Source organism: Squalius cephalus, assembly GCF_949319135.1.
Source record: "Squalius cephalus genome assembly, chromosome: 23".
Classification (NCBI taxonomy): Eukaryota; Metazoa; Chordata; class Actinopteri; order Cypriniformes; family Leuciscidae; genus Squalius; species Squalius cephalus.
The window spans coordinates 30,343,537-30,356,959 of record NC_137144.1 but is presented as its reverse complement, the minus strand read 5'-3'; the positions used below and the strand labels follow the sequence as shown (position 1 = coordinate 30,356,959).

The 13,423-nt window shown below is 36.5% G+C and overlaps 1 long non-coding RNA gene across 1 annotated transcript; it reads left to right on the top strand.

The window, feature by feature from the left end:
• Positions 1–1,352: 1,352 nt before the first annotated feature.
• LOC307151774 lies at positions 1,353–4,189 on the top strand. The gene is made up of 3 exons (XR_013819931.1): positions 1,353–1,575; positions 3,680–3,802; positions 3,929–4,189. It is a non-coding gene; the product is annotated as an uncharacterized lncRNA (long non-coding RNA).
• The last annotated feature ends 9,234 nt before the right edge of the window (positions 4,190–13,423 follow it).

Here is a 13,423-nt window from a genome sequence, read left to right as displayed (position 1 = left end):
ATACTGTGAAGCTGCTTTGATACAATCTGTATTGTGAAAAGCGCTATACAAATATACTTGATTTGATTTGATTTGATTTAGTATGTGCAAATTCATAGTATTTGAAAACCTGTAGGTGAAAAGTACCCGGATGTCCTAATACTGTACTTCCGGCGAGAATCTGAAGTGCATATACGATGGACACGTAACAGCAGCATCCTGGAAATGGTATTCTGCCATGGATGAGACCCTCCATCACACCACCTGCCCCCATTGCCTCATCTGGCCCGGATGTTGCTGTTACCTCTCCATACTCAGTGAGGTAAGAGCCTGAAAGAGTGGGGAAGAAAAGAAAAGATGTTGAGGATCTGATCTGAGAGATGGAGAAAGAAGCTGTAAGAGGAAGAAATGTAATTGAAAGGGAGGAGAGGCGATTGAGAGAGATGGAGGAAAGAAAAGAAAGAGAGCGACGAGAGCATGAGAAGAGACTAGAACAGGAGGCCAGAGAAGGAATTAAGAGACCGAGAAGTAAGAGAGGAAAGATTCCTTCAGCTTTTAGAAATAATTGCTAAAAATTATATTAATAAAGAAAACAAATGTTACACACTCTCTTTCAATTTATTTGTTATTAAGGTCATTGAGTCATGCTGTTTTAACAAGTTTTATTACAAAACACTTTACTCCCAGGGATTTACAGTAGCTAGATTATCAGTTGTAAAGTGCTTAATATGTGGCATTGAGTAATTTATATTTTTAAAGTGTGTTGTGTGTGCACTTATTTTGTAGCAGATTCCCATAGTTTTTGAAACATGCAAATTGCAGGTACATCTGAAAAATATGTTGTCTGAATAATGCCACACTGTAGAGAAATACCCACACACTACAGACACTGTTAAAATGTATTTGCTTTATTTTTGTGTATTATTTAATTTTTAAATGGACACAGAATACAAAGCTTAAAACAAAATCACATAACTTTGGCATAAAGTAGTATAATAGAGCTTAAAGCACCACCACCACCACCAAAAAAAAAAAGAAAAAAGTATTTAAACATTTTTATTATAGTGTCATCTTGAGGGAAGAAAATTAGCTTCAGTAAGATAACCTTCACAGGTTTCTAAAAGATCTAAAGGGACTTTGATACTAGCAATCTCATTTGTAGGGCATCACTTTAAAATAATTTAAATTCTGTTTCTTTCACAGCATGTGTACAAGATGAGTTCTTCACTCCACTTATGAGAGTTACGGCAAGTTGCCCGGACAAAAATGGCGGCGCCGTTGACGTATGATCCAACCTACGACCCAACCCAAACGGCCAATGTGAAGTATGTATTTTTACGTCTATGCTCCAAACCAGTGAAGTCTTGCGTTCCAGTGACGTCAGCACGTAGGAACTCCAGTTTCTCTTTCGTTTATGGATTACGGAAATTTGCAGCTGAAATCTTTAATTCAGAATGAGTTATAAAGTCCTTCTTAGATTTAATGGAACGAAAGACATTTTACCAATACCTGTGGCGGACTCGCAGGAGGAACTTGAACAAACGACCGTTACTGAGTTAAAGCAGAAATGTGTGAAGGAAATTCCAGGAGGGCCAGGTAAAGATCTACACAAGACACATTTGATTCACTTGGATTTACACTCTATTAGAAAACTTTTGTCAAAATTTTGTTTTATATCTGTCGTTTAGTTTTAGAAATGGTTTCGTAAAATAAAGATATCTGAATCAACGAGACTTCCAAACAGTGGGTTCGAGTTTGGCCTAGGCTAGGCTATTATAGGCTATTCAGTGTTTCTGCACGGTTCACTTTACCGCAACTTTTATCTTAAATGCATCGTATTCTACCCATGTTTTAACTTTAAAAAATACAGTTTAAACTGCAAGTAGCACATCAAATTGTCACGTTTATTTAACGGAGCAGGTTACAGTTATGAATGCGTTTCGTGCGTGTTGTCACCAAAGCAGCTATAGGCTAACGTTAGTCAAAATAACCGCAACAGCTGCTTTCCAAAAGCCGTATTTTACAGTCAACAGGCACTAGGTTATACTGTGCAATATTTGTGACATTGAAGTAAGATACACATAATAACGCAATACACAAATTTACCGCGCAGTTGTACATTGGTCTCTTTTCTGTTTAATATGGCAATATTCTTGTTTGTTTAATGTGTAGGGCTGAAACAAGGGCCACCCTAGCTTAATAATATAGTACTAATAGCTTTATCTACTAACATGTCCTAAACAATGAGGAAAATATGTATACTGGTAGTCAAAAGAATAGCTTTTAAAATTATTTTTACACTTTATTTTAAGTCTCTTCTGCTCACCAAGGCTGCATTTATATAATCAAAAATACAGTAAAAGTTATATTGCAAAATATTATTACAGTATCTGTTTTCCATGCCGAGTCAAGTCGAGTCAGCTTTATTTATACAGCGCTTTTTACAAGACAGAGTGTTTCAGAGCAGCTTTACAGAGATAACAGGAAAATAATGCAACAAAGTTTGTTTCTAAGAAAATATCATCACAGCTTAAGTAAGTTCAGTGATGCTTCATTTCTGTTGTAAAAAGTTATTAATTTAGATCATTTTATATATATATATATATATCTATCAGCTCTGGAGAAACCGTGATGTCATCATCAGCTCAGCTCAGTTCTCATATAATGGTGTCAGTGCAGGAGATAAATAATATTGTTGAATATTAAATGTCCTCAAATAAGCAAGACAAAAGTGACAGTGGCAGGAACCAGAACTCCATCAGTGACAGAATGGAGAAATAAAGTGTAATTTATTCCTGTGATCAAAGCTGAATGTTCAGCATCATTACTCCAGTCTTCAGTGTCACATGATCCTTCAGAAATCACTCTAATATGATGATTTGATGATCAAGAAACATTTATGATTATTATCAGTGTTGAAAACAGTTGAGCTGCTTCAGGTTTCTGTGGAAACCTTCTTACACTACCATTTAAAATGTTGGAGTGAGTAAGATTAAAAAAAAAGAAAGAAATTAATACTTTTAATTAATAATGTTACAAAAGATTATATTTCTAATAAATGCTGAACTTTTGAACTTTCTATTCATCAAAGAATCCTGAAAAATGAAATGTATGATGTTTCCACAAAAGCATGAACTGTTTTTAACACTGATAATAGTCATAAATGTTTCTTGATCATCAAATCATCATATTAGAGTGATTTCTGAAGGATCATGTGACACTGAAGACTGGAGTAATGATGCTGAACATTCAGCTTTGATCACAGGAATAAACTACTCTTACAAAATAAATGTTGTCTTGGTGTGCATAAAAGGTTTCCTTCAAAAACATTAAATTATTCCAAACTTTTGACTGCCATATCCAAAATGAAAGTTAGCTGTAGGTGATGGCAGTGATTAGACGAAACACAGTCAATAGATGGCAGAGGAATGACAGGTAAAAGATGTGCCATGCTGTTAGATATCTACTCTTTGTATTTTGATTTCATTTAATACATTCATAACATTTATAAAATTTTCTTTTAAATCTAAGAGAGGCCTGATAGATGAAATGTTTTAAAAAGACCAATGTGTTCAAATGTGAAATAGACTGTGATATTTGCTAAATAAGGTGATATATGTATATCGGCTAGTGTGATTAATTTTAGCCATGTGTCATTTAATATGAGCTCATAAAACTGCATGATTTTTTTCTTTCATAGATATCACCAGACTGAGATTGATATTTGGACACAAAGAACTGGTAGAAGATAACACACTCGGGTTTTACAGCATTCAAAACAACTATGTTATTGTGTGTGCTATTCGAATGCCTGGTGGTGGAGGTAATGTCTCTTATTGCATAAAACACATGTCTTTTCCTTTTAAATTTGAGTATAAAACATCTTTATTAACCTTTCATCACATTTATGTTGTGTTCTGTATTTTTTGTTCCTATGGCAAACCTTCAGCTGAAGAGACCCAAGGAGCCGGCTCCACCATTCCCAGGAGTGATTCTTATGAAACATTACCACCCAACATGTGAATCTTTTAGACTCATAAATGACTCGCCATTAGAACCACATCTGTGTGTCTGTACATTTTGTACATTCTTGTAAATATTGTAAATTGACTTTACTTTTTCACTTTTTTTATTTACACTGCTGCTGAATATTGATGGACTAATCTGCTTCTTGGAAATTAATAAAATTGTATTCTAATTTTGGACATTTTTCATGACTATCCATTATCTTAATAGTTTAAGTGTTACAAGTCAAGTCAAGTTTATTTATATAGCGCTTTTCACAACATAGGTTGTATCAAAGCAGCTTCACAGTAATAAATTAGAACAATACATCAATGTTTGTTTCTAGTGGAACGTCTACGTTTGGTAATGCTGATCAATAGTATCGTTGATTGATTAATTAAATTAAATATCCCCAAATATCCCCAACTGAGCAAGCCAAAGGCAACAGTGGCAAGGAACCGAAAAACTCCATCAGGTGACCTAATGGAGAAAAAAAACCTTGGGAGAACCCAGGCTCAGTCGGGGGCCAGTTCTCCTCTGGCGTTTATGAACTAGAGGTCGGATTTAACTGTAGGATTAAAAGTATTATATGAATGCCTGGCTGAAGAGATGTGTCTTTAATCTAGTTTTAAACTGGGAGAGCGAGTCTGAGCAACGAACAGTATCCGGAAGACTATTCCAGAGTTTTGGTGCTAAATGTGAAAATGCTCTCCCTCCTTTGGTGGATCTGGATATCCTAGGTATGACCAAAAGCCTCGAATTTAGTGATCTTAAAGAGCGCGATGGATTATAGGGCGATAGAAGATCCGTTAAATAGACTGGAGCTAAGCCGTTTAGGGCTTTATAAGTCAGTAGCAATACCTTGTAATTAATACGGGACTTTATAGATAACCAATGTAGGGATGATAAAATCGGTGTTATATGATCATATTTTCTTGATCTAGTTAGAACTCTAGCGGTGGCATTTTGGACTAACTGTAGCTTGTTTATTGAGGATGCAGGACAACCGGCTAATAACGCATTACAGTAATCTAGTCTCGAGGTCATGAACGCATGAACTAACTTTTCTGCATCAGAAACTGAGAGCATATTACGTAGCTTAGCAATGTTTCTAAGGTGGAAAAAGGCTGTTCTTGTAACATATGAAATATGATTTTCAAAAGACAGGTTGCAGTCTAATATAACACCCAGGTCTTTTACTGTAGAGGATGAAGTAACAGGACATCCTACTATGTTAAAGTTGTATTGTGAGAGGTTTTGTGGGTGGTTTTTTGAACCGATAAGTAGTACCTCTGTCTTGTCTGGATTTAATAAAAGAAAATTATGCGTCATCCAATCTTTTATATCTTTAACACACTCTGTCAATTTGGATAATTTAGCGTTTTCATCTGGCCGTGATGAAATATAGATTTGAGTGTCATCAGCATAACAATGGAAACTAATTCCATGTTTCCTTATAATATTTCCAAGTGGCAGCATATATATTGAGAATAATAGAGGGCCTAACACAGATCCCTGCGGCACTCCATAGTTTACTGGAGTTATGATAGATTTTTCTCCATTTAAATAAACAAAATGGTAGCGGTCAGATAAATACGATCTAAACCAGCTTAATGCTTGTCCTTGAACACCAGTATAATTTTGTAGTCGATCTAAGAGTATTGTATGATCTATAGTATCGAACGCAGCACTAAGATCAAGTAAAACTAATATTGAGATACAGCCTTGGTCAGAAGCTAAAAGTAAATCATTTGTGATTTTAACGAGCGCAGTTTCAGTGCTATGATGCGGCCTGAACCCAGACTGAAACTTTTCATAGGTGTCATTTTCTTGTAAGAAAGAGCCCAGTTGAGCGGACACAACTTTTTCTAGTATTTTAGACATAAAAGGTAGATTTGAAATGGGTCTATAATTTACTAGATTATTCGGATCTAATTGTGGTTTCTTAATGAGAGGTTTTATAACTGCCAGTTTAAATGTTTTTGGAACATAACCTAAAGATAAAGACGAGTTAATAATATTGAGGAGAGGCTCTTCCACTACAGGTAACACTTCTTTCAATAGTTTAGTTGGTATAGGATCTAGTAAACATGTTGTTGTTTTAGATGAAGTAAAAAGTTTATTTAACTCTTTTTGTTCTATAGTTGTAAAGCACTGTAATTGTTCTTGCGGGGTGATAATTGAGGCTGAATTATAAGGCGCGATTGAGGATTGAACGTTTACAATTGTGGTTCTGATGTTTTCTATTTTCTCAGTGAAGAACTTCATGAAATCATTACTACTAAACTGTAATGGAATATTTTGTTCAGGAGACATCTGTTTATTTGTTAGTCTCGCCACGGTGTTAAATAAGAACTTAGGATTGTTATGGTTGTTTTCTATTAGTTTGCGTAGATGCTCAGCCCTGGCCGCTTTTAGGGCCTTTTTATAACTTGACATACTGTCTTTCCATGCGATTCTAAAGACCTCTAAGTTGGTTTGTTTCCATTTACGCTCTAAATTACGGGTTTCTCTCTTTAGAACACGCGTAGTATTGTTGTACCATGGTGCTTTACTTTTCTCTCTGACCTTTTTTAATCTAATGGGTGCAACAATATCCAATGATCCAGAGAGAATGGTGCTCATAGTGCTAGTTAATTCCTCAAGTTCATCTGTTTGTTTGGGTTCACTGAGCAGCTGAGACAGATCCGATAAGCTGTTTGAAAAATTATCTATGGTGGATGGAAGGATTGTTCTGCCTAATCGATAACGCGGCGCAGCATGATATATTACAGGAGTACGTAATATGCAAGTTACCATGTAATGGTCAGTGACATCGTCACTTTGTGGAATGATATCTATATCGGTTGGATCGGTTCCATGTGATATAATTAAATCGAGTGTATGATTAAATCGATGAGTCGGTCCTTTTATTACACCTGCATAACATCTACAAGAGTGGTTCTTAAAGTGATAGATCATCCAAAAATAATCATTCTGTGATCATCATTTACTCCTTCACATCTTTCCAAACCTGTATGACATTCCTTCACGTGGAACATAAGAGATCTTCTTGGGTGGACTGTCCCTTTAAGGTTTTGCTTCAGCACTCATATGTTATTATGAATATCATATGAACCCTCATGGTGATAAATACAATATACATATATATATATATTTTTTTTTAAATAATGAAATGCATTGCTATTGCACAATGATACAACTATTTACATGGTACAGATGGTGCCCAACCAGAATGCCTATTACCGCCGCGCCAGCCGCCGCGGTGATTTCATAAGCCAGTAATAAGCCAGCCGCATTTCAAAGTCGTTCCCGAAATGACCGCCAGGTGGCGCAAAGGGACATTGTGCAAATCAGCAGCAATTGCCATATTTTAAAATGTAAGTGGGTTAAATATAAAACCCTAAGCCTAATAGGCATATTTTTCATATATATAAATAGGCCTATAAGGCTACAACAGAATAGAACTAAAGATAGAATCAATTTTAGAACTGAAAAAATAGAATCAAAAGTTAAAAATAGAGACGATATTAGGAGCAATGACGCTGAATATTTTTACTATTCTGTTGAGGAATTAGATAAATGAAGAGCTCTCGTGAGCGATACAATTGCATAGTAATTTATAGTGATTTCAAAAGCAGTCCTTAAAAAAAATACATGGAGTAGTGTGGCATAAATTTTGAGAGATTACGCGGAACGCGTTTTAGTTAAGATCCTGGTTTCAATGCCCTTAATCTATATTGGCTTGGCTACTGCTTTAAAAAAATGACACAACGCGTTTTGAGATTGTTTTGAATTAAACATTGAAGTTTAAAATGTAGTGTTTTGGCACACCAGGCCGAGTGGCGTTACGCATTGTTCAAAAATCAGGTTTTATTCTGGCATGTTGAATTGGCGTTAGAATTTTTTTTTTGATTTATTAGATTTAGATTTTAGATTTCGTTAGATTTATTTTTTCTCATAACAGCTAAAATAACTTAATATATGCCTTGTCTTAATATGACCTACTTAATATAGGCAATAGGCATATAATAGCCTATATAATAAATTAGCAAAACTTGGCCACTAAATATTTAATTTTCAATTATTTGAATTATCACAATTAAAGTTTTAATTTTATTAAATTGAACAAGCGCAACAATCAGCATTTAATCAAATATTCTAAAAGATGTATTATTAATAATAATGTTATTTCAACTTAATATTTCGTTATATCATAATATCGTTTTGTCGACATAATATGTGTGCGTGCAACAAGCAAGATGTGTATTTGTAAATCCGGTGATGCGTGCATTGATTTTTATCAATAAACTAGTGTTTTCTTGACGATCGCCATATTTGTAGTGAACGCACCTAGAGATAAATGCACATAAAGACATAATCTGATTATCAGAGTAGCCTTTTCTTTTCGTTTTGAATTATTTCGTTTGAAGGCATTTCAAGCTTTGTGTATTTGATGTATTTATCATGTCTGTGTGAGGCATACGCTGAGTTTCGTTAGGTTAGGATGAGATGCGCTCCAGCTGACGTGCAACGCAAGTGACCGCGCGGGCGCCTCCATGATTAGTGTCTGTTATATTTGCTTCTCTTACTTATTAAATACAGGCAATTGGTTGATGAAAAATTGGTTAAAATTAAGATACAATTTATAGAAAACGAAATTCACTTTAAAGAAAGGTTTTCTACTGAACAAAACTTAATGAAGTGGTCAAAATCATGTCTGACCCACTCCATATCCATCTCTCGATATAGCCTAATGCATCCTATCTTACTCGTGCTGTTCACTTTTCATATTCAACATAGATGGAAAAAAAATAATTAAATGAAACCTTGTAACGAATTCACACTGTAGGGTAGACTGTGTACAGTTGAGACACCTTAAATAAGTTGCATTCGCAGCAAGCACAAGTTGTGATTTTTGCTGTGCACTTGCATATTAGTGTCAGCTGGGAAGGAAATATATACCAGACCTCTTGGAACTTTAATTGAATACATAGCGTTGGTAAAGCATACTGAAATTACATCCCTACAAATTTATTAGGCCCTACTGAAAATAAATGTATCGAATTTAAGCAAAGTAGCCTAAATGTTAAGACTGTAAGCCCTTTGCTTTTTACTTAGCCTATAAAGGACTCTTACAGCCGACTTTGTGTTAATATAATTTGTAGAGGATTTTTTTTAACTCAAACACTAACACTGAAATAAATTAAACTAAATTATTATAATTTTTTTGGCACAGACCATGACGAGTGGCGCTATGCATTGTTCCAAAGCCAGGTTTTATTCTGGCATGTTGAATTAGTGTTCGACAAACGCGGCGGCGCGTTCATTTGAATGAAGAGCGCTTCTCGCTCGTGTGAGCGAACACACACTGGAACATTAGGCCATGTCGCAACGAGTGAATCGTGGCCGAGTGGTTGAACTTACGTTACGATCATTTAGATGACACGGGATCGAATCCCGAACTAACTTAGACTATTGATATTTTTATAGCCTATTAATGCATTTTATAGTCTATTGTTGATGCAGAGAGATTTGTCTAGTTCTAAAACATAGTTTTTTGCTTATAGCCTATTTACAAAATAAAATCACCATGCATTTCCATTTTACACTAAGGAACAAATATTATACAATGACTTTACTTCTGTAGCCCATGGGCGAGGCTAGCCCCTTTTTAGGGGTGCTTCAGCACCCCTAAAAAGTAGCTCAGCACCCCTAAAACTTGGAGTAAGAAATGTTGTTATTAGGGCCCGAGCACCGATGGTGTGAGGACCCTCTTGGAATTGCTCTGTTTATTATTATTATTATTATTCTTCTCCGCATTTAATTGCATTTTTGAGGGCCTAAACATGCTCGAAAACTCACAAAACTTTGCACACGCATCAGAACTGGCGAAAATTTACATCTGATATAGGTTTCAGAATTGGACGGGGCAAAATGGCTCGATAGCGCCACCTATAAAATTTCAACGGAGTGCGCCTCCCGCAACGTTCCACGTACGTGCACGAAATTCGGTACATACATGTAATGACCTAATACCTACAAAAAAGTCTCTTGGAGCATAGCCCTAAACACAACAGGAAGTCAGCCATTTTGAACTTCCTCTCAGATTTTTGTGCAGTTTTTGCCATTTTCAGGCCTCGTACTTTAACGAACTCCTCCTACAGTTTTAATCTGATCATCTTCAAATTTGGTGAGTGTAATCTTAAGGCCTTTGCGACGTTAAATTGCGAAGATCTTGAGTTTTCGTCAAAGGGCGGGTCCTCGGCGGCCTGATAAATTTCGATGTTTCGCCATGAAACAGGAAGTTGTTGTAACTCAGGCATGGAATGTCCAATCTGCCCCAAACTTCACACGTTTGATAAGAGTTCTGTCCTGAACACATGACCATGCTCATATTCAGTTATAGTCATAGCGCCACCTGCTGGCAACAGGAAGTGACATGTTTAACACTGTTATGGACTCCTAATAACATATAAAAAAGTGCCAGCAAGTGCTAAACATGCTAACAACATACTAGAAGCATGCTAAAACATGCTAGCAAACTCTTAGCTAAGTGCTAAAGCATGCTATTATTGCAATTAAATAGGAATTTGCTGTAACTCAGGCATGGAATGTCCAATCTGCCCCAAACTTCACACTTTTGATAAGCGTTCTGTACTGAACACATCTACATGAGAATATTCAGTTATAGTAATAGCGCCACCTACTGGTAACAGGAAGTGTCATGTTTAACACGTTGATGCCATTCTAGCAACATGTTAAAAATGCCATTGACTTCTAAACATGCTAGAAACATGTTAAAACATGCTAGCAATACTTAGCTAAGTGCTAAAGCATGCTAATTCAATGAAACAGGATGTTGTTGTTACTCAAGAAGGCAATGTCCAATCTGCGCCAAACTTCACACTTTTAATAAACGTTCTATCCTGAACACATGACCATGCTCATATTCAGTTACAGTCATAGTGCCACCTGCTGGCAACAGGAAGTGACATGTTAAACACTGTTGTGGACATATAAAAACATATAAAAAAGTGCCAGCAAGTGCTAAACATGCTAACAACATACTAGAAACATGCTAAAACATGCTAGCAAACACTTAGCTAAGTGCTAAAGCATGCAAATGCTGCAATTAAATAGGAATTTGCTGTAACACAGGCATGGAATGTCCAATCTGCCCCAAATTTCACACGTTTGATAAGAGTCATGGCCTGAACACATCTACATGAGAATATTCAGTTATAGTAATAGCGCCACCTGCTGTCAACAGGAAGTGACATGTTTAACACTGTTGTGGTCTCCTAATAACATATAAAAAAGAGCCAGCAAGTGCTAAACAGGTTAGCAACATACTAGAAACATGCTAGCAAACACTTAGTTAAGTGCTAAAGCATGCTATTACTGCAATTAAATAGGAATTTGCTGTAACTCAGGCATGGAATGTCCAATCTGCCCTAAACTTCACACGTTTGATAAGAATCATGGCCTGAACACATGTCTATGCTCAAATTCAGTTATAGTAATAGCGCCACCTACTGGCAACAGGAAGTGACATGTTTAACACGTTGATGCCGTTCTAGCAACATGTTAAAAATGCCATTGAGTTCTAAACATGCTAGAAACATATTAAAACATGCTAGCAATACTTAGCTAAGTGCTAAAGCATGCTAATTCAATGAAACAGGACTTTGTTGTTACTCAAGAAGGCAATGTACAATCTACCCCAAACTTCACATGTTTGATAAGAGTTATCTCTTGAACACATGTCCATGCTCATATTTAGTTATAGTCATAGCGCCACCTGCTGGCAACAGGAAGTGACGTTTAACACTGTTCTTGACTCCTAATAACATATAAAAAAATGCCAGTAGATGCTAAACATCCTACCAACATACTAGAGACATAATAAAACATACTAGCAAACACTTAGCTAAGTGCTAAAGAATGATATTACTGCAATTAAATATGAATTTGCTGTAACTCAGGCATGGAATGTCCAATCTGCCCCAAACTTCACACTTTTGATAAGCGTTCTGTCCTGAACACATGACCATGCTTATATTCAGTTACAGTAATAGCGCCACCTGCTGGCAACAGGAAGTGACATGTTTAACACTGTTATGGACTCCTAATAACATATAAAAAAGTGCCAGCAAGTGTTAAACATGCTAACAACATACTAGAAACATGCTAAAACATGCTAGCAAACTCTTAGCTAAGTGCTAAAGCATGCTATTATTGCAATTAAATAGGAATTTGCTGTAACTCAGGCATGGAATGTCCAATCTGCCCCAAACTTCACACTTTTGATAAGAGTCATGGCCTGAACACATCTACATGAGAATGTTCAGTTATAGTAATAGCGCCACCTACTGGCAACAGGAAGTGACATGTTTAACACGTTGATGCCGTTCTAGCAACATGTTAAAAATGCCATTGAGTTCTAAACATGCTAGAAACATATTAAAACATGCTAGTAATGCTTAGCTAAGTGCTAAAGAATGCTAATTCAATGAAACATGACTTTGTTGTTACTCAAGAAGGCAATGTCCAATTTGCACCAAACTTCACAAGTTTGATAAGAGTTCTGTCCTGAACACACATCCATGCTCATATTCAGTTATAGTCATAACGCCACCTACTGGCAACAGAAACTGACATGGTTAACACAGTAATGCAGTACTAACCACATAATTATTGTGTACTAAGCATGCTAGAAACAGACTAAACATGCTAGCAACACTTAGCTGAGTCATGAAGCATGCTATTATCACCATTATACAAAACATTTTGTAACTGACTTTGACATACTCTTACTATATATACCTCCTTAAATGTACATTTCCCAACCATGCTCTGTCTTCCTAAAGCCACCGAGTGTTGATGGCACGGGTGCGAGGGCCCTTTCATCGCTGCTTGCAGCTTTAATTCTAAAAATGTTGTTCGTCTTTGACAAGGTTAAATAATGTCCAAAACATACTCTGTAGTTTGTGGTTTAAAATGTAGGCTATGTGTTACGGATGAAAATGAAAACATCCCCGCTTAGCAAATGGTGTAATCCTCTTCTCTTCTTCTACTTCTCCTCTGTACCTGCACCGCTCAGCACGACCGTCATCCAGCGCGAAACACTCGCAGAGTGAGAACCAAGGCGTCACTAGGCCCTTTTTAAACTTCTGCCTCGGCCCCCTAAACATTTGTGATTAAGTGTAGGCTACACAAATGCGTGTTCGCAGAAGCTGCTGAGCGCGAGTTCTCTTACGAGAGGTTCTCTCGTATTGCGTAAGGAACTTACGCTACGGGAAAAGTCATCTTTTCTCGAGATACTGAAGCCAAAAAATTATCCTTAATTTTTCATAATTTGTCAACGCAGTGCAGCAGGCAGCACAGCAGAGCTAGAGCGGGCAATACTGCGTGCTCATTGGCTGCCGCGCGGCAA